The sequence below is a fragment of the Choristoneura fumiferana genome, chromosome 4 (genome assembly GCF_025370935.1).
Source record: "Choristoneura fumiferana chromosome 4, NRCan_CFum_1, whole genome shotgun sequence".
Taxonomy (NCBI): domain Eukaryota; kingdom Metazoa; phylum Arthropoda; class Insecta; order Lepidoptera; family Tortricidae; genus Choristoneura; species Choristoneura fumiferana.
Genome location: NC_133475.1, coordinates 6848480 through 6871548, shown reverse-complemented (window position 1 = coordinate 6871548; position 23069 = coordinate 6848480). Strand labels below are relative to the sequence as shown.

General features: G+C 36.3%; 1 protein-coding gene and 1 pseudogene across 1 annotated transcript in view; one reads left to right on the top strand and one right to left on the bottom strand.

The window, feature by feature from the left end:
* The window catches only part of LOC141427374 (probable cytochrome P450 304a1), a 102519-nt gene that overhangs the window by 59716 nt on the left and 19734 nt on the right, over positions 1–23069 (top strand). The gene's annotated exons all lie outside the window — the stretch shown is intronic.
* LOC141427375 (patched domain-containing protein 3-like) lies at positions 21189–22893 on the bottom strand (annotated as a pseudogene).

The window sequence follows — 23069 nt, the reverse complement described above, 5'->3', positions numbered from 1 at the left end:
TTTGTCATGATAACGGGGGGGGGGGGGCTTATCTTCTAACTATGAAAAAAAAATGGTTTTCATGTAGTTATTACAAAACTTAACTAAATGTTTCCAACTAAAATTATTTTCAACATGATCGGTATACTGTTTTTGAGTTATTGCTGAAAAACTGCGTTTCTCAATAAAAGGACGTACCTAATTGGTATGGAGATACCCCCTTTTGCTCGTAAACTTTTTCACATCGTAGTTTTTAGGGTTCGTTCCCAAAGGGTGCCAACGGAACCCTATTACTGAGACTCCGCTGTCTGTCTGTACAGTGGCCGCGACAACAACAAATACTAAAAATAAAATAAAGTTACATATTAGAGGGAGTCGTCATACAAGAAACGTGTTTCATTCAGCGGTTTTTGATTGCTGGGCTGCCAAGATGACGGCCGTCAGTTGCTAGGGGCGACGCCCGTGACCCTTATGTTGTTTAATGTTTAACTAAGTACTTATCAATTTGCGATTTTAATAGTGCTATTTTATAAAACCTTTGATAATTATAATAATTGTCTCTAAGACTGTGGTTTATTTTTTTGTGCAGCATTAAGACTAAATAATAATTTATAAATAAATAAATAAATAAATAATATCATCTAGTGCTTACATTTTGGTGATATGTTTTTATTAACTTGTAATGTAACGTAACTAATTATGTTTGTTCAGGTGGAATTAAATAATTTAAATAAAATATTAAATATTTCAACTTAAATTTGAATTCAACTTCAACCGATTGAGCCGATTCAACTTATATCTTCAACCAACTGAGCTGAAATTTTGCATGCATGTATAAATCCGATGACAATGCAATATTATTATGACGCAGAGCTGATCCGATGATGAAGTTAGATGTTGGCCATAGGAACTCTGTAATAAAACGACACGACCGCATCGATTTTGGTCTCATTTGATTCGTCTTGACGACTACCTACTTTGGTAACCAGGTGCAAAAATTACGGCCAACAAAAAAGCTTGACCTGGATTTTTTCACAAATATTATTACTGAACTATTTGTTTTTAAAACATTGTACTGAGGTGCGGAGCCCTTCATGCGCGAGTCGCTCGCAGTCGCACTTGACCGATTTTTTAGTAACGGATTCCTATACATTACAATACTCTTGAGTAACGGCTACGGAAGCCTAACTGAGCGAGCATGTTCGGATCGGATATCAGTTAGGCTTAAGTATTTTTTATGGTACGGAAAATGGGCCTAATAATCTAAATATCTGTTTGGGGAAACAGAGGGCATGCAGGATTCTCCCGTAAGACGCATTCCCATTAAAAAATACGAGTGCATAAGTGACTAGCCTAGTGATTAATATAAGGTATAAGGTATATAATAAGATATAAGGTCGCACCCGGGCCGTAAGACCTCATAAATTCGGCGGCACTTCTATCGGTCACTCCGATTGGACAGGGACAGGACAAGCAATTTGCAATTAGTTAATCAGCAACATTACATCCATCCTGTGAACGTTATGCGAGCTATTACGATGATTACCGAGTGTGGAATCGTACGAGTACCTACCTACAGTCAAATGTCAGAACACTCGACGTTTTTAAATTGATAAAGCACTATATAGCGTGCGGTCTCGGCTGAGCGATAAGCATACTCGTATATATAACTCGACTTGCGTTTTATGTCTAACTAGCTTTTGCCCGCGGCTTCGCTCGCGTTAAATTTGGGGTTAGATTTAAATTCTACTTGACATTTACTTAATTACCTACAGCTTAGTTGTTGATTAGGTCACCCACATACGAGTACACTCAAAAAATAACCCTCCTTCTCGGACAGTGAGATAAAAATGTTTGCATTAAAAATTACAATAGGTAACTTGGTAAGTTACCACTTTCAGAAGAAGCGATGCAGAGACTAGGTTTCGGTACAAGGGAGAGTGTAACGTGTATCTGAGGCTCCCCATGAGGCTGACATAGTCACATTTAGTGTACTAAAGCTCGTTAAAATACAAGAAAAAAAATATATTGGACAACCGCCGCACCGCGCTGGTTGTAATATTCGAGCTAACGTGAAAGAGGGCACACAGAATACCGCACCACGCTTATTTCCCGCGCCGTATTCTGTGTGCCCTCTTTTATGTTAGCTCGAATATTACAACGCCCGACCGCCCCGCCACCGCTTTCTATGTGTTTCAAGCTTTACACGTGCTCGCCGATAGCTAGGAACTTACTTATAGTAATCCTACTTTAACTGCCAGCTTAGAGCACTTAAAATAATTACTTTGGCCCAGTTAGAACTAGGGGGTGCGATTAATGTACAATCTGTAATTGTCGAACCGGAACGAACGACACTTAATGTACGGCTTACAAACCGTACCCTTATGGAAAATTACACGAGGGCATGAATTATCTGGTCATTCATTAGTGTCTCCGTTTTGGATCGACATACTTAGTGGTTAATTAACTGGTGCTGAACTAGGCACAGAGTAAATAGATACTTTATGTGCTATAATAAATATGCTGAAACTAAATAGGTAATAGGTACACTGAACTTATAATAAAAGAATAAAAAAAATAGCGTTTGTAGGTACAGTCACCAGCACCTATGACGCAACAGAGCGTGCATAATGCTCCGCTGTCGTGGATATTAATGCAGGTGAATGTACCTATTCCTAACCTAACCAGAATCGACATGGCTATTTTATAATTACTTTCCTGCCATTCAAACGCATAGGTTGTTTTCATAGATTTTAGTAAGTAAATTGCTGTTCTCACCAATGAAACTTACAGCTAAGGATGTGGATTTTTTTGAAACAAAACTCCAAAAGTACTGAACTGAAACAAAAATTACCTACGTATTAAACGAAAACCTACGTATACAACGGCAAAATTCGCGGTATTTTCAACAACAAGAAAATATTGTTGATGGAAATTCTTATAATAATAAATATCATGGGAAACTTGACACCTCTAGTCCCAAACTAAGCAAAGCTTGTACTGATAAACATACTTATATAGATAGATACATACTTAAATACAATTAAACATCTAACACCCGAGAACAAACATTCGTATTATTCATACAAATATCTGCCCCGGCCGGGAATCGAACCCGGGAGCTCAAGCTTCGTAATCAGGTTCTCTAACCACTTGGCCATCCGGTCGTCTCGGTCGTTTTCTACGAACTTTAGACGAATACCGTGGAGTGGACTAATGCCAATCTAGAACTTATTGTAAAGTATAATCAATCTTTGGAAAAGGTGGCATACGACCACGGAGTTCGTAGATACGAATTTCGGACAAGAATATTTTCTTGTTTTATTTTTTCCAGAACGCGAATTCTTCGTTTGACGGGTTTTATTTTTATCCATAGAAGCGCCTCAGGCTATTAGTTTGCTTGATATTTCTGTTCTTCTTTCATAATATTTATGGGTGAATATCACATTATATCACTTATAGTTATTAAAGGAATCACTCGTATGTACACCTATCTACCTACCTACCAATTAGCAGGTAATCGTGCGTCTTGCCAAAGACAATTAAGTAAAGCGTCGAGCGTATAATCTGGTATAATCCTCTGGCATAGTCGATTAATTCTTACTAAATCTAGAGTACATACTAACAGCCTGGCGCCTTAACAATTGTATTTGCACCGGGTTGCTTAATTTTGTTACGTGATAAGAAAATTAAAATGTTTATTCTGTAATTAGACTGGTGAAAAAGCACCTTGAAGGAGTCCTTAATAAGTGAAAAAAAAGCTTGAAAATTATACAGCTTTTAGCGTTATTGGAGCTGTAGGGTAGTGTAGCATAAATAGGTGAGCCGTATACTGTAGTAGGGCATTTCTATCTTCCGCTGTACCCTGAGTTTACTTATCTCTCCGATTTCAACAAAAATTGGGTTGATGTTGTGTTGTCTGTGTCCGTTTTGTTACGAATTTTTCTAAATATTTTTCGTAACAAAACGAACACATCCATACAATATTTTGGGGACACATCTGGAGACCCTGTTTTTCCGGTTCGGAATAATGGACTGAGTCTACCTCCCAAATTTTGTTGAAATCGGGGAGATAAACTCAGGGTACAACGGTAGATAGAAATGCCCAGTAAAGCTTAGGTGAAATAAACTATACACTACGGATAACTAGACGCAGCAGTAGGTATATACGAGTAAGATACGTGTTCGCTGCTCTGCGTGGCAACAACGCAAGCAGCAAAAGGTATTTTCCTGTTTATCAAGGGTAACCTTAATACCATTGATTGGTTTAGCTACAAACACAATTTTAATTAGAGATTAAATAACTCGTCAAAGTATGGTGAAATTAATCACGGACTAATCACTAGTGAGTGATAAGATAAATATTTACCTGTAATTTATTCAGTTTGACACATAATAGGTACATGCATATACGTTTACTTTCAAGTTTACAAGTATCAAGGTAAGGTTGATAAGATAAGATAGATACATATTGCATTGCAGTTACATAAAAAAAACTCTCATAATAATGAATATGAAGCAATAGCTCTCCGATTATGTCCAGCAGTGGACGTCTTTCGGCTGACATGATGATGATGCGATTTTCTGCGATAGGTAGATAATTTTGGAACATATCATTATATTTATCATCCCAGCCTATATACGTCCCACGGCTGGGCACTGGCCTCCTCTCAAAATGAGAAGGATTGGACCATATATATATATACTAGCTATTATTCATGACTTTGTCTGTGAATATTCGTTTATCGCTATCCTGCAGGATCTATGCTACTTACCAGGGTAATACCATCCTACGTAGTGTGACACTGGGATTGGGAGTAGTGGCGTAGCGTAGTGGGAACGAGTAGGGGGCGACCCGCCCCGGGCGGCACTTTTAACGGGCGGCAAAATTCTATAATAATTAAAACTGAATAATAACTTGATAATAATATTATATTTCTTATTTTTGCAGCACCTACGATTCGGACCCTACCCGTGTGGTGTCGGGTTAGAATTAGACCTCTCCATTTCTTCCGTGGATGTCCTAAGAGGCGACTGAGGATATAGATTAAGGTATACCGTAGGCGACAGGTTAGCAACATAGTCTAGCAACCGGTCAATATTGTACCGTTTTCGTCAAACTTAAGAGCGTTTATACCTGCTGAGCTGGCAACGTTGCATTTTTGTTAGTTTTCCGATTATTCTATAAAAATTGAATGAAAATTAATAATGTTGTCTGATAGAACCCTTCTTAATTTATAAGTTAATGTGTCTACTCCAATAATTATTCGTGATAGACTTTTATATTCTTTAAAAACGAATTAATGTTTATGACCGGTTTTTAAAGAAAATAAAAGTATATAAGGAATAATTATTGAAGTAGACATTATCTTATATATTAAGAAGGGTTGTATCAGACAACATTATTAATTTTCATTCAATTTTTATGGAATAATCGAGAAAAACTATTAAAACTGCAACGTTGCCAGCTCAGCAGGTATAAACCCTCTTAAAACCTAAAATTGCTAAAAGTAGCTCCGAAGCGCTGCTCCGAAGCGGTAACGTTTCGTGTGCTCTGCCTACCCCATTTGGGAATACAGGCGTGACGTGATGTTTGTGTTTGTTTGTGTGTACGGTTCGGACCGATTAGAATGAGTACGAAGTTTTCCGTTTTTCGTGTCACGAAATCGGAGAATCCCCTTGCTATCGCTCCGGCGTCTTACGTCAAAGTCGTAAAATGTCCAGTGTCGAAATTGCGTCCACATCGTAAGAGGTCCATGTCTTACATCGTCTAAGTCGTGCCACGTCCAAGTCTCGGGTGGTCCAAATCGCGAAATGTCAAAGTAGTAAAATGTCAATCTTTACTAATGTCTATGTCTCGGACGGTCCAAATCGCGAAATGTCAAAGTAGTAAAATGTCAATCTTTACTAATGTTTATGTCTCGGACGGTCCAAATCGCGAAACGTCAAAGTAGTAAAATGTCCAATCTTTACTAATGTCTGTCTCGGACGATCCTAATCGTGGAATTTCTAAGTATTAAAAACCGGCCAAGAGCGTGTCGGACACGCCCAAGATAGGGTTCCGTAGCCATTACGAAAAAAAATCAAGTAATATTATGTGCGTTATATTATAACACAGTTAAAACACTTACTACAGTCTTAAAATCTATTACCAGAAAAAGAGCGTATCTTCACGGCTCTTACGTCCTTTTGTTGAGAAGCGCAGTTTTTCGGCAATAACTCAAAAACCAAGTTGAAACCAATTTTCGTTGAATGTATTTATTAAGCGTTACTTTTTCATATTTTTACATATTTTTTGGACAAACGGGTTACAAGATAGAGGGGGACTCACAATTTTTGCTACTTGGGAGTGATTATTTCCGTAAATCATCACATAATCATAAAAGTTTTTGAGAAACCTTATTATCTTTTTTAAAGAGCTGTCGAACTATGTGCCACTCGTTGATGCGAGTTAAAAAAATTTTTTTTTTCAATTTCGCATGTAGTTACCCTGGCCAATTTGCGTTGGGGTAATAAATTTTTAAATCTGGACCGCACACAGCCATGCAATTGATTGAATGATTGCCATCCCAGCCAGCACAAACCTTCTGAGTAAGTTTTTTATAATAGCAGTCACAGAAACGAATTGCTGAATAAGACTACCGTAATTAGCTGATTTGGCGCTTACTCAGACGTTACTCAAGCAATTTGGGCACAAAATTATACCGCTAATAGCTGAGTAATAGCAATATAACACATGAATAAGTTTTGAATAATTGTACGACAAGCTGAGTATCTTCTGCATAAAAGCATTTTGTTCTTTTATGCAAGTATTACAGCTCTGTTATCCAGAAGATGAATGAATGATGAATGAACTATATGCTTAGTCCTTCAAAGCTCAGATATTCAGATGATACACAGCTTTAAGCTTATTTCAGAACATTTATCAAGAATTTATTCGAATTAAATTTGAAGTTGACATAATCGAACACAAAAAAAAAAAGTGCACGCGTTGTTTGGTGAGTGACAGCAGCAGAAAATAAATGGCCAAATTTTAATGTCCTAGCGGTAAATAATTTTATACGCTTATTTGTGCTAGAAATAATAAATTTTAGGTGCGCATGCAACTTTACCGTGTATTCATATATACATTTCGTGCAAAATTTTTACGCGCTACCTGATAAGCCAGGTTTTTGAGAAATAAACAACATTTCGTCGTTGGTTTGTTTTTACGAGTGAAATATTTTTTATGTTCTTATACCATTTGAGGGTTCAAAAGTAACCTTGTAATACTTTTTACAAGAATATTATACCGATTTCGTTATCATAATTGAGTTTTCGAGTATAAAATTTCTCATCATTTAATAGGTTATGTTATTCATTATGGCGACGCTCATTCTGAATAAAGTCTGCTTGCACAGCGGCTCCTCGTCTAATGTCTGCATAACAGACCTTATGTGTCCACTTATTCAGATGTTCTCTGGTTAAAAGTGGTCTGCCCACAACATATTTTCGATAACTGTTCTATAATCATACACACTCGTAATATAAATCAAACAATTAGGATTCAGTCATAAAATAAATGAAAACCCACAGTATATTTTTAGCATTTTTTTTTGATAGGCGGCATTTACACAACACACTTTAATATTAAGTATAAGCGCGCGCACGAAATCGAAATGTCAAACTACAAGCCGCATAAATGCTGACAAATATTGCAAAATAGTTCTGCTAGCTTAAAAAATGTCTACTTTTCGTGAATACTCAGCCAACTTCTGCATAAGAATCTGTTACTTTTGCTTTTACCCCAGTTAGCTGCACATGACAGTAATTTCGTACTTAAAGCGGCATAAAGTAGTTATAACAGCTACCTTAAATTCTGTTAACTAACTATATGCTTCATAACAGGAACCACACCCTACTTTATACAGCAGCTGTGTAACTGTCAAGATGTGGTGTGTAATACAGCTAAAAGAGAACAGAACCTCAATTATTCAGTACTCTGCTGGATAATAGAATCTTATACCAGTGTTATACAAAAGGTTACACAAAATCTTGAGTAACAGGTCTATTTATGATGACTATTCAGCTTTAAGAAATAAAATCGGCAAATTACAGAACTAACTCAGCTAATAGCATTATCATAACAAAAAACAACTTTAATACAGAACTTGGCAATACACACAGCTTCTATACATATATAATAAAGCTTAACCCTGCATAAGGCTAAATTGTTGGCCAGTTATATGACTTGTGTGCTGCCTGGGATGCCGATGCAAAAAAACTTCCCCATTATTCCTTCCGATTTAGATAAATTTCGGTATACAAAGTTGGGTTTACTTTATTGTTACGGTATACAAAGTTGGGTTTACTTTATTGTTAAAAATTTCGTACTATGTACTATTAATATCAATTTACAACCTGGCATTTAACTACCTGGTTATGTTACGATCTTGACATTCTACTACTTGGTTATGTTACGATCTTGACATTCTACTACTTGGTTATTTTACGACCTTGACATTCTACTACTTGGTTGTTTTACGACCTTGACATTCTATTACCTGGTTATTTTACGACCTTGACGTTCTACTATCTGGTTATTTTACGATCTTGACTTTGTACTACCTGGACATTCTACGACCTGGGCACCTGGACATTTTACGACTTTGACGTAAGACGAGCGAATAAATCTAACGGTACAATAATGACATCCACCATAACTCCCATATTTCGATTTCTACATTTTTTTACCGTACAATTGCAAATTCTTATAGGCACTGGCAAAATTATCCTTCAACTGTCAGATCCATATTTTTTTAATTGAAATACCGAAATAAGAGGGTTGCAAAATTTTCTTCAGCCCCGTTCGGCTGTACCTAGGTACTCACGCTACGCGACTGACTGGGAAGGCCCGCGCGTCTCAAAACAGATGTTTTGAAATATAGATCAGATATTACTTTCTATTGCCATTTATTTAGGTAAATATGTAGGTACAACCAAGTGAGCAGTGACCGATGTTGGGGTACCTAGTTTTAATTTATATATTTTATTTAAAACTGAACAACCATTGCTCTCTATCTCATCTGATGGTAAGTGCAATAATGCTATAAAATGCAGCTCACTGAGGCGATTTATGTAATTCCTACGGTTAGTCTGCAATATGTAGGTACATCCGGTAAAAACAAATGATGTTATACAGTCTAGAGGCTGTAGTTTGATCTAAACCATCAGAACATCACCAATGGTTTATTATTAATTACCCACAGCTGCATATTAATCTAATTAATTATCAGTGAGTAATATTCCAACACGTGCAGAACACTAATCTATTTTGTAAGTACAAAATGGGTTCATTATTAAACAGTGTCCTTACCAATAGTTTATCAAAACGGAGTAGGTATTTAGTTGTTGGTAAGTATGTACTGTAATACTAGACATCGATTTATCGCTATTTGCTATGATTTGATATATCGTTAGACGAGCTATTAATCTGAAACACGTGTAGTTTTGTAGCTATGTAGGTAAGTAGGTGGGTATCTCATTAAATTGTAGTCTTGTTGAAGAAAGGCATTTTTGATGATAGATATCGCATATGGAAAGAACGGAACGATGACGTCCTTCGTACCCAACCACGTCTGTGCAAATTTTCATTAAAATCGAGCAAAGTGAGTTAAAGTGCAAATTTTCATTAAAATCGAGCGTGCTCCCCCCCCCCCTCTAAAATCTAAACCGGTTGGTGGAAAAAATCGAAAAAATTCATGATCGTAGTAAAAAGTAAGTATTATATCAAACTTAGGTACAAGGAAAACTATAACGGTTAAGTTTTCTTCAGAATTATTAGTAGTTTAAGCGTAATAGCAGCCTAAGGTAAAAAAAAACCTAAACTTGGAATATTCCAACATAATTTGCTCTTGGACGGTTTTTATAATAAATAATTATAAGTATTTAAGAATTATGTATCTTAACAAATTATTTTTTTTAAATGTATAATTGTTGAGCACTTCATTATGAATAAATTTTTAGTTAAAAGAGTGAGAAAGATAATCCAATCCCAAGTCGAGAAACAGAGTAAGCAAACGACACTTCACGAGTTGCTCCGACATCATACGATGTACAACGAGTGTTCGAGTTCTTGCAGAATGTTCTTTACCTCTGCCTCTTTAGGTAGGTATTTTATAGGAAGACGTTTCTGGTTTTAACAAAATAGGAAAAGTTTTTTTCATTGTTTTTAAATTAAGTATGATATGAAAAATAGCAAAGTTAATCTCATATTTAATTATAATTGCGAAAGTTTATAAGTCTGTTTGTTTGTTACCTACCATTTCACATCTTAACGGCTGAACTTATTTAAGTAGGTGAAATTCGGTATACAGATAGTACAAGTCCAGGGAAAGGACATAGAATAGTTTTTATCCCGGAAAATTGCATAGTTCCCGCGGGATAGCAATAAACGAATTCTACGTGAACGGAGTCGCGGGCAACAGCTAGTTAATGAATAAGTGAAACTAGTATTGATATCTTTGATATTTTAATTAAAGTTAAATTTGGACCGTACAGTACAAAAAAATATTTATTAAATATGAGTTCCTAAATGGTGCACTATAAAGAGCCTATTTTCCTTTTGTCCATTCCTATATTGAACAGACTATTTATTTGACGTATATTGTGCTATAGCAACCTTAGATGAATGATTGGTCTCGCGCGCTCGCTCGAGCAAGCGCGCGCGAAAATTATAAAGTTTTTTTAAGGTCACTATAAAAAAACATAACCCTCCTTCGGGCAGTCGGGTAAAAAGGAAATAGATGGGTCATTCAACAGTGAGGGCAACTCTAAAACTCACACAGACATTTACAAATTTACACAGACTGGCCCATCTCACTTTCGGTCACGCTCTGAAGCAAGGTCTGTATGTCTAAGTAATATTAAGTTTATGATGTAGATGGGATCCGAGGGATGGGTATAGGAGCAGAGGCAGACCCAAGAGGAGATGGCGGGACGACCTGAGCGCTTTTCAGCTCGATTGGCAGGTGCATGCCCAGGACAGGGAAGAGTGGCGGAGAAAAGGGGAGGCCTTTGCCCAGCAGTGGGACATAATACAGGCTACATAAAAAAAAAAAAAAATGTAGATGTACGATGCGGATGATTTTAAATGCAAAGAAGTAGATAAGCTCGTAGAACAGTTTATTTCAAATAACCGACACCAAAAGAATAAATATTAAAAAAATATAAAAGGGCGTAAGTGCGTGTGTGCCGCGCGCGGTTAGCCAAGGACTACTGACTTGTGTCCGTTCGTTAGTTTGAACGGCGCATCGTTCGACACACATGAAAACTACCTGACATGTGTCGCTAACAGCATACTTACTAGGGGTAAGAAGTATTAAAATTATACTATTTTTGAAATAAAAAACTTTTTTTTCTACAAAATATACTTTCATAGATTAGTAATAAATTAAAAATTATGAAAAAATATATAAACTTCCTTGTGGCTGTTGACACCTGATTACCTTGGTCTTAGACGAAGATTTTATTTTATGCACTAGTACATAAAAAGTCATTTTATGTCGCCTAGATCCAGCATAAACACGAACTTTACGAGCATGAGAAGTAAAAAATATATTTGACGCTATTGCTGTATAGATATTTATGCCCTTGGCTGTACCTGTGTACTTTTGTTATGCCATCACGCAAAATTAAATTTGTTGTGTAGATAGCTGGACGTCTGGAATAACATAGGCTACTTTTATCCCGATATTTCGAGATAAAAATCTTGAAATCTCAACCGTGGGTTTAGTTAGAGTCATGAAATTTGTCACAGTTGTTTTGAATGCAACGAAATTAAAACCACTATGTATTTTTGGAAATTCTCACGGGAAATTTTATTTGTTACAATTTCACCCAAATTAATTTTTTTTTTTCAGATTTTTAAACCTATACAAAAATTTCAACCGTTATTAAAAGAGGCATGGCTTATTAGCGCAGGTATTTTACACAACATGCAACGTTAATGAAATCCACAATATAATTTTTGGGAATTCAAATGAGAATTTACTAAAATCCCGGAATTCAACGGCTGGATCTACCTCCTGGATTACCTAGGTACCTACTTTCGCGTGCGAAGTCGCGGGTCGTCTTGTTGTATGATAAAATATAACTAGCGAGCTTCATAGCATTAAATCCGTTCTGTCGCGAAGAAATTGAATACGAAACGATTGGATCATTTAATGAACCACTTCCTCTTCGAGACGCCCCCCACGCCAGGAAACAAGGCGATGGATTACAGATATGCCAATCTTCCTTTCTACCTACAATAATACCGTAACTGACTGCCAAAGCATATCCTAAGCCACTGGGATACTAGAGGAAATATTTGGATTTGAAATTTGGTACAGCTTAAAGTTTTCATAAAGATATGAGTACAGTCGAACAAATTGAATCATGACCCAGGGTGGAACCTTTTAATAATCAATTACAATTGGCAATACCTCTGGTGTTGCTGATGTTTATGGGCGGTGGTGATCTCTTACGAACGAAATAGTTATATTTACTGACGAAAAGTGTTTTTTTAAGTCAGATAAGGATGGCCGAAAAATTTTGTGGAGAAGTGGGGAGAGGTATAACCCAACAACGTATTAGATCTCAGAACAAGCGGGCGTTTAACACTAGGTAAATAACCACAGAAAAGTAATAAAAATCTTTTTACTATTTTTGTGTAACTGTCACATTTATTTAAATCTCGTTCAAGGCGTGCATTTAATATTCTTTTGAAGTTTTCTTAGATCACATGTTGCAACAGATTTTAAAAGGTTGACTGTTTTAGGTTACTGGGGATGGACGTCTTCAATGGACCCAGGCGAGCTAGTGGAAATAGGCCGCCCATGAACAGTGAGCGATACCTTGAAGTGTTGAAGGACGTAATGCTACCGTCAGTGCGTGTGGCATATCCTGAAGGACAAATTTACCTGGTTCACGATAATTCTTCAGTGCATAAGTCCAAGTCGTCAAAGACTGGCTAAATATCCAAAAGGCATAACGGTATTTGAATGGCCGGCTAAAAGTCCGGACCTAAATCCAACAGAAAACTTGTGGGGTCAGATGGTATTGAATTGGGACTCCAGTGAGATAAGGTCTAAAATTAATTTGGATAATGAGGTAAACAAAACATGGGAAACTGTTGCGTAATAGTGATAGGTACGTGTTTCAATATGGTTTCAAGCATGAAAACTCGGCTTCAAGAAGTAATAGATAGTGACGGCTATCCTGTCCGTTACTAAAAGTAAGATTATTACTTACCAATAAAACAGCATTGGAAACGAAAGAGCAAGTGTTAATATTTCCTAATACTATTATTTCGTAGTTAATCAATAATAAACAGACCTTTGTTATGATCAGTCAAGTTACCCTTGTTGACGAGTATTCATGTGTTAATGATGCACCATCTGACCTCACATAGGTATTGTTTTTATTGTTGTGTCAAAAGAGTTATCAGAAACTGTGATAAAAGAGAAAGATGTAAATTGCTATACTATAATAGTTAAGCATGTTGGTTCTTTCTCATTAATCACAGGCACAATTAATATTATCAGTCTATGTAAATAAGTGTTGTAAATGTTTTTATAAAGATGATGTATAAGCAAAACGTCACCCCCGGGTATTGTTTTATTAGTAAATTTAGTTCGGCTCAAAACCTAAGTAAATAATCATTTTAACATAAATAGAAAACTGTATACCTACTGAACCAGAAATCTATGGATAAATAAACAAATATTGTGTTTGCAACATGCCTATCATTTTTTTATACCTCATGCCTAACAAAGATCTCTTATATAATAATAATAATCAACGACAAGATGATTAATAAAAACTAAAAAAAAAAAAGATTTCAAGGCGCGGGGTTTAGAATTTTAGTTTAGTTAGAATGTCTAGGCCAATTAACTATCCACTAGACCAACTTGCTTTCTACGTTACATGACAAAAATATTGAACGCTTTGATGTCATTACCAAACTCGAACTCGAAGTCGGTGACTCAGCACGACCCAGCAGGATGGATTGAAACCCATAGTATGTAGGTGAGTTAGACGACTATAATTGTTCCATTCCTGCTAGCTCGTGCTGCGGCACCGACTTCGAGCTAGTGTTAATGCATGGCAGCCCTGGGCTTTGTAATTAAAGTAATTTTATAGTGAATGGCACTCTTCACTGTCTACTCTATAGCTCTATGCATTGTGGTTTAGCTTTATGGTTGTTAATATTATTATTGAGTTATTTTTATAAGGACGTGTCTGTCTGTTCTCTCCCCCTGTTCGCCACCGCATCTAGAACAATAAACGTGTCGTCTCCGAAGCCTTGTTTTCATTGCCAGCCAGCACCACTCCGTTCGGGCGCCTCCAGCCCTTTTAATGGCTAGTAGGTACCTAGAAAAATATTTTCATGGTTTTTGTAGTCGGTTACATTTTTCGTCATTTTTTATTTTTTGGAGTAAGTAGGTTTTAATTTTTGTTATTTTTTTTTATTTGTAGGTACGTCTAGCCTTCGCCTAAGTCAGTTTAACAAAACACGTTTAAGATAGTATGTTTTTGTAATTTTGCCATTGTGTGATCAATCACAATGTTTATATTATCTTATCAATTATACAATGTACTTAATTGACATCTTGATACATAATGCAAGAACTTGCTCTATTAAAGGTACGCAGTATGTACATAATTATTTCCATAAGCCGCCAGATAGGTAAGTATCTCGTGACGTGACCTCTGAGACGATCTGATTATAAGTACTTAAATCTAGTAAAAGCATACAATATTAGGTACATTACTGTAGAGGCCGAGAAGTAGGGGGTTGCCGGCCAAGCAGATATAGACGCGAGGCCGGCAACCCCACGTTCCGGCCGAGGCTTGTATGCTTTTAAGATTGGTTTTTTGGAATCTTTTTGTTTTTTTATTACAATTCCAAATTTTACTTTTACGGTCATCCCGTAAAACCTAAATTGAAAATACAAACTGAAATATAGATGCACAGACAAACCAGAAAAATAAGACCAGCACTGGGAATCGAACCCAGGTCCTCGGTATTCCGTACCGCGTGCTATACCGCTACACCACTGCTGGTCAACGGTACAGACACGAATTTCCCTATGCACCACATATCTCAGCTTGTTTGTTTCTTATTTGTGGCTTGTTTGTGGGTATTTTGTAAATTCAATCAATGAAAAACTAAAAGGATCTTTTGTAAGACTACGGAACCCTAAAAAAGACGAATTAATACATGTAGGGTCAGATTTTAAAATATCGTCTTGTTGCGGAGAATAATCAGAACAATTTTACTAGGTTTTTGTAATAAATGGATTACTAATGTAAGTATGGGCAAAAAACTTTTCCCAAAGTATCACATCCCAAAATATTTCACTCAAATTATCATTTGGCAAAAAATCATTAGCCAAAAAAACTTAACGCAATTTTACAGTTAATTTTTTTTTTGCCAAATTATTGTTTCACAAATTATTACTAGGTCATGTTTCATATTACCAAGTATTATTTAGTCAAATATATCGTTTGGCATAACGTACTCTTCCCAAAATATTGTATGACATATTACCTAATAACCTACTATTCTGGGAGCAGTTCGTTTCTCCACAGAAACACGGGTGCAGTTCTAACCTAACCTAACGAACTTTTCTGATAGCAGTGCGTTTTTGCGGGGACGCAGTTTTAACCTAACCTACTTAACCTATTTTCAGGTAGCAGTTTGTTTATATGGGGGACGCAGTCTAATCTCATCTACTTTTCTGATAGCAGTTCGTTACTGTGGAAGAAGCAGGTATAACCTAATCTAACCTACTTTTCTGGTAGCAGCTGGTTTCTGTGGTTGGTTTGTGCGAAATGACATTTTGAACAAACATTTTTTTGGAATACATATTAGCCAAAAAAAAAACGTTTGTCGTAATAAAATTTGACAAAGTAAAATTATACCAAATGATAATTTGATCAAATGAATAAAATGCGAAATGTAAATATGCTACAGATTCGTTTGGAAATTAAACTACTGCGATAAATTTTTTGGGAAGTGAAATTTGGCAAAAAATATTTGCCTAAACGGCAGTACCTACACCGTAATAAATACATATAAAGCGAAAGCTTTCCTAGAACTCTTTGCTGGTTTACTAATGTTTCGGCGAATAACGTTTGGCAACCTGTTTCATTTCGCAAATTTTCATTTCCCAACTGTTTAATATTACTGAAACTGTAAATATTTCAAGATTTTTTATAAAACTAACCTAACCTAACCTAAAGGGTTCTACACGATGGCCCTGAAATAAATCCTGAAATATTTACAGTTTTAAAGTTTGCGAAATGAAAAGTTGCGAAATGAAACAGGTTGCCAAACGTTACGTTGCGAAAAGGCAGTACTCGCTCTTAGCTATTTCTTGTCAGACTGGAACGTTTTCATATCGCAACCAAACACATCACTCATGCGTGGACCATTCAGGGACATTAAATTGAGTCATAACAGATTAGAAAAAAATATTATAAATAGCATACTTTCTCATCATGATTTCGGCTTATTTAGGTACGAGTACGACCCAAGTGCAGGACACAGGCCTCTTCTAAAAGAATGAGAGGGTTTATCTAGAACTTAATAGGTTCAGCCACGAATTCTGCTTACAATACAATTCTTTAGGTCACCAACCATTTGCCTTACAATTAAAATCTAACCTACCTCACGATCATACATGATTACTAATTACTAATGACAAATAGAAAGAAAGAAAGAAAGAAAATAAATTATTTATAACGGCAGTAATAATATGTTATATGCAGCATTAGTAATATGTAAAAAAAACTTACAACCTTTCAATCTTGCTAGCTATTTTTAGCTCCTTTTCCAGGCCCCGCCAATTTAGATAAGCTACAACAAAATGAATCATAATTTTATATTGTTTACCTATTAGGGATTAATTTTTTAAAACGAATAATATTTTTAATGACTTCAATTGATTTTGTGCCATATTGTATGCTAAGCAAGTTCGAATATTTGTGTACATTTATGTGGTCAATATTATAAGAGTAGGTATGCACGGTGCCTGGAAAAGGGCTAATCATTGTTTGGCAAATATATCAGAGACACAATAAAGTGTGTAGTTTATTTTCCATAACGTATTGCTTACATATGAACATAACAGGTGTATATGAAACCTTCAAGGTTTAATAGCATAATGGCATAGAGTTGTTGTTATGGGCACTAGGTTAATTTTTACAGTGCATTTCAAGATATTCAACTGTTTGTAATAGTTTATCGTTATCAATATTAGTCACCTTTGAGCCTTTTTCAGCCATTTTGGGGAGTTAACACCAAAAGCCCCAAGACTTTGATCACAGACAGAAGTTATTATTGTAATTTTAAACATAGTGATGCGGACTAGGGGTCGCTGGACTCTGGCCAGCGAAAGCTGTCCACGCATTTTTTACGAAACTTTAATCTACCTAGTATCAATTTTGAGACTGTCATAATTGACATATTTTCATTCTAACCCGGCTAGATAATTTTGATACTTTGTCTATAAAAAAAAAATTTTTTTGTTCAATTCAACTCCTACCATCCTCAAAAGGTTATCAGATAATGTTAGAAGATAATTATATTCAATACCAATCTGGTCAAAATGGTCCAAAAATTGATGCGTCTGGACTGTACGTAAATGGGCATGGGCACTGACAAGTTCATAAAATTTACTAAGGGACTCCTAAAGTGCATCGTCAACTTTCACACATTACTTACTACATGAATTTTAATGCAGCTTGAAGAGTCCCGAGTATAATTCAATATCTGGAAAATATATCTAAATAATTTCTAAGTATCAACATCGTTTAATCAGTGTACAGCAAGTGTTGTCAGCCTCATTTTTTTTGATTTGCCGCCGTTTGTCGTGGACAGCTTTCGCTGGCCAGAGTCTACTCGTACATCATGGTCACGTGTAGTTTACATAAGAGATAGATAACAGGACTTTACGTAGGTAAATATTAAAACTAGTTATCCGACTTGTTTGCGAAATTCAATAAAATAATTACCTACGCCGATTGATTGCATGTTATTATGTTATTAGTCGCGATTGAACAAATTTAATATTTAAGTTAATAGGTAGGTATTTGAAATGAGCTTATTTCCAAGTGTGTTCGCAATTGAAAATTAGACTTAGTATTAAGTATTTGATTTGAAGTCGTCTCTGTGACGTCTATTAGGTACATGCATCAAATCGCTTCCTTTCTCTTTATCATCTGCCCTTAAATTCATCAAAGCACGTGGAAAGCCTTTATGAATTTAACATTATTTAGTTTTCCTTTATGTTACTTTAACATTTACTGTAACGTACAAAATATACCTAGTTTTTTTGTTTCAGGTTTATCATTTTATGAATAAGAGGGTTAGGTACTGAATATAATGTAATCGCAGGTATCAATTACAATCAACAAATCGCTATCACATGCAACATTGTTTCAATAAGTATAGCGTATGTTTTAAGCGCCAAGGTCATAGACATAAATGACTTAAAGAACATATACCTATATTTTGAACCTAAGCTGTCACAAAAACTTGTACTGAGTCAAACTGCAAAATCGTTTTATTATAGGGACATCGTCTTAAAATAAAATATAGGTAGGTATAAAAAACATAAAATTTAGTACGAATTATTATCCAAAACAATCTGAAATCTACATAAATTTATAGTCGTAGATATATGACTCGAAACTAAACCAGGGGTCGACAACCTTTTGGCAGACATGGGCCACATGCCACATAGTGAAAAAATATATAAAGGCGGTCCTACGAATAAGTAATTAGCGGGCCGCACTTATAAGATAATTGTGTACCTAATAGATATCTACCTAGTTACTGTGTACCATCAGCCAAATATATGGTCTACCACCCTAAAGTTGATAATCGCTTGCATGTCATGAAACAATAATGCCAATAGACGTATCTGTCACTTGAAAGTCGACTTTAGCGACATATTCATTTGATAGGAACTTGTTTAAATTGATAGACCACTTATTTGGCTGATGGTACCTAATAGACATCTACCTAGTTACTGTGCTAATAGATATCTACCTAGTTACTTATTGTACCTAGGTAGGTACTATAAGTGATATTACAAAACAGTCGCCGACCCCTGCTCCAAACCATAGATACATGAGGGTGAGGACATAAGTCTACTAGATTGGCATTGCAAGAGAAAGAGCGATATAAGTAACACGCGTATGACAATGTGATAGAAAAAAAAAACATTTTTCTTCCACTTTCAGGAGCTATTGAAAATTTAAATGAAAGGAATTAAGTTTATTTTTCTGCCCTCGTCTCTGTCACTACAAGGCCGGGTGTTAATATAAAACATTGTAGTACTATATCTTTATGGCATTGAAATAAGTGTAACCTGCGATATGTTATTAGATGTCAAATTCAGTAGGTACGATGACGTAAGTACCTGATTGTTTATGGATAATAACCTGGACCATTAGTTTTAGGCTACAGCTAAGAAATAAATTTAATTTGACATTCAAGCTGGATACAATTGATTAAATTGTATCTTCACTATGTTTACTACAAACAGTATTAAATACTACTGTGTGTATCAATATCAAACTGGTAATAATTTCAACATGACGATATTTCCTCGACACCTGAACCCAATATACAAATAGGGATACAAATTTGTCCCGACATACGAGGGCTGTTCTGAAAATTTATAGCTACTCAAAAAACGTAAAGATGTCTATTAAAATTTTCAAAATACTCTCCTGCGGCATCTATACACTTCTGCATTCGACTAAAGCAGCTTTCAAAACAAGAAAAAAATCTATCTTGCGGAAGGTCGAAAAGTGCCCGTCTAAATTGGTCTACTTTTTGAAACTTCGTCCTCGCATACTTTTTTTTATGGTAGGAAACAAAAAAAAAACGCACGGGGCCAGCAGGTCTGGGCTGTATGGTGGGTGTGGCAATAACTGAACCCCAGAAGTTTGCAAAAATCGAGTGTCCGAGCAGCAGTGTGAGCGGGAGCATTATACTGGTGAAAAAGAATGCCGCGGGTGCCGCTCCTCGGACGGTCGTCGGCGGGTTGTTGGAAGGCGTGAGGCAGTCATATTTCACTATATCACTGGCTAGCTTTTTGCTCTTCTGTGAGTAAATGCGGTATCCATCATGAAGAAACCTTGCGTTCTTTTAGATAAACGTTTATAGTACATTGTGTCTTGAGGGTGGTAATTAAGGAATTACGAACGAGAGTTTATTAGAAGCCCGAAGTCGAAGACTGAGGGCTTTAATGAGTCGATGTTCGTAATTCTAGTACCAGCCGTGCGACATACAATGTTTTTCATCATATTTGCGAGTAAAATTTTATATTTGTATTAGAAAAAATATAATTCTTCCAAATATTGGCGATACCTTAGGGTGCGCTCTTGTTAGCGCTGCCCTCCCCCCCCCCCCTCCCGCAGCATGCGCCGCAGCGTGCGTGTGCGTGCAGCAGCGCGCGCACGGGCACGGCGCAGCAACTTCAGTACGGGCACTGACTCATTTACCGACCTTGGGCTTCATGACAAGAAAATTTGTACGCGCAATGACTCATTTACCGACCACGGGTTTCATGACAAGCACATTAAGGTCGAGTGTTTTATTTTAGCCTGCATGTTACGACACTGTTTACGAGCAAGTGTGATGAAAAAATATTTGAAACAGCCCGTGATCTAATCTTTAGTTCATTCTGAACTGAAGTTCGAAGGCTGCCCAGGCCTGGTTTCATCTTTGACGGACTCTGTGCCCCGACCAAATACTCGAAACCAAAAGGAAACGGTGGCTAACGAAGGAGCAGATTGTCCAAAAGCTATGTTTACATTTTCATGCGATTGTTTAATGACAAACCTCTTTTGTAGTCGTATTAAATTATAACACGAAATTCTTCCCTAGAAACGTTCATTTTGCAATCAGATCAGAACTATGTGAAACACATATTTTTTAAAAACAACTTTTTTTTTTCTTTTAAAAGGTTTGCCAATTATTTTCGGGCAGGACTTCAAAGTCAATTACAAAAAAGAAAAGGTTGAAAAGTATAATTTTGCAAATAAGTTTGTCACAGCTAGGAACTTTCAGAACAGCCCTCGTACAACTAGTCCAACGTTTAGACTGAGTATTCAACAAACAAAATTACATTAAGCTAAGGCTCTTTCAAAGGCACAATGTCACAGTTAGGTATTTGAAAAAGAGTGAGCAGTTGACGTTAAGCTAATATGCTTACCGAATATGTACCGAACACACATTATCGCTAATCGAAATATTTTGACAACCTTCTAACAATCTTCTAATTCTCCTTCATCATCCTTCATCTCATAGGTACAATTTCACTAGCTGAGTAGAGTTCAGCCAGCAGCTGCAAGCTGCAATATATCTACTTCATGAAGTTAAGTAAAACACAAATATGTATAGGAGAATAGATTTACACTTCACTTACGTATACTGTTAAATTGTATCAGTCGAATTTGAAATATAATTCTATGCCTTAAAAATACTTATATGTATTTACTTAGATACTACTTTTCAAGCATGAGGTGCTTTCCATTCATTTCTACTTCCTCAGGTACAATATCATCTTCTCTCTTTTTATGGCCCGCAGGGCCTATTAACGATAATACGACTGGTAAGAATACCAGTCCATTAAATAACCCGAAAATTATCACTAGTAGGAAAATTTTAGCAAATGTCTGGAAAGTATAAGCTTGGGACATGCTTAGAAGAGATAGTGAAAGTAAAGTTGCACCGCCTCCGAGCAAGACTGCACCACCAATGGAAGTGATGGTCTTCAGGGCTCTTTCTTGTCGAGAACCATCTGTTATTGTTAGGAACGTGTGCCCAACATGAGCCGCGTAATCTACGCATAACCCAATAGCAAGTTCCAGACCGATACAACACACTATATCCACCGTCATGCCCCACTTTGCATAAATCCCAAAACGTTCACTAACGTTAACAAGACGCACATGAATATCCAGAAGCACATTTGAAGATTAGTTATCAGTACCATTGTACAGACCATCACGCATAGCAAGGTTAACTGTACGTTCCTCTCAACCTCGAGGGCTATCACTTCGTCAGTGACCCAGTTGGCGAAAGCTTTGGACCAAACACTACGATAACCGTCACCAGATGATATAGTAACATTTCGCACCAGACTTTTTAGATGATTCATGGCGGGAATGTGTTCCTCCGGCCCTGTCAATTTAGCAAACTTAAATGCTAAATGAGACGCCGTAATGTTAGCAGCTGGATGACCACAAAGTAAATGGTTGAGAAAACTTGAAATTCATTTGATATTTTCCACCAATAGGACTGAATAAGAATCGTGATAACAGTGTCTGAAATTTGTCATTAGAGACAGCAGTCGTGTTGTACACGTTGTGTCCGAAATTACTTTTAACGTATCCATGGAATGCGTCGATCCAGGTTTCAACGTCGTCAATATACCATTCCTTCTCCAATCTACGTGTCAAGTCATGCAAGTTCGTCAATTCTTGCTGGTAATCCATTTCGCCCAAAAATATCATGCCTGTGTGCCTTTCATTAGGATAATAGTACTCGTGAGCGTTAATATACTGCTTGTAGCTAGAGTGTTCAGGTATGAACCATTTCGGATCAAATCTTTGTTCTAATCTGAGTATTGCTTCTATGCTAAACCCTGTTAAGGTAAAAGTAAGAATAATAACCAAAATTTTCGAAGGTACAGTGAATATTACTTTTTTATAGACTTCAGCAAACAGTTTTTGGAACATGGTCTTATCCTTGGACAATTTTATTTGTTGTTTGTGTTTATAACATAACAGAATGCCATTCCTATTCGCATCAATTCTCTTGAGATCTAGAGTGAAAACTGCTACATAAAAGTAACCGAATAACAAAAAATGAAAAATACCCCTGCTGCTGCATATATACAGAAAGATTTTAAAGAAGGCAAAATTGTTATAGCCCCTATTAAGAGAGCTACAATGTCAGTAAAAGAAGTAATGACAATTGACACACCTGCATGTTTCAACATAAGACCCACTTTATAGGGAAGACTTTTCCTTGAATCTGCTTC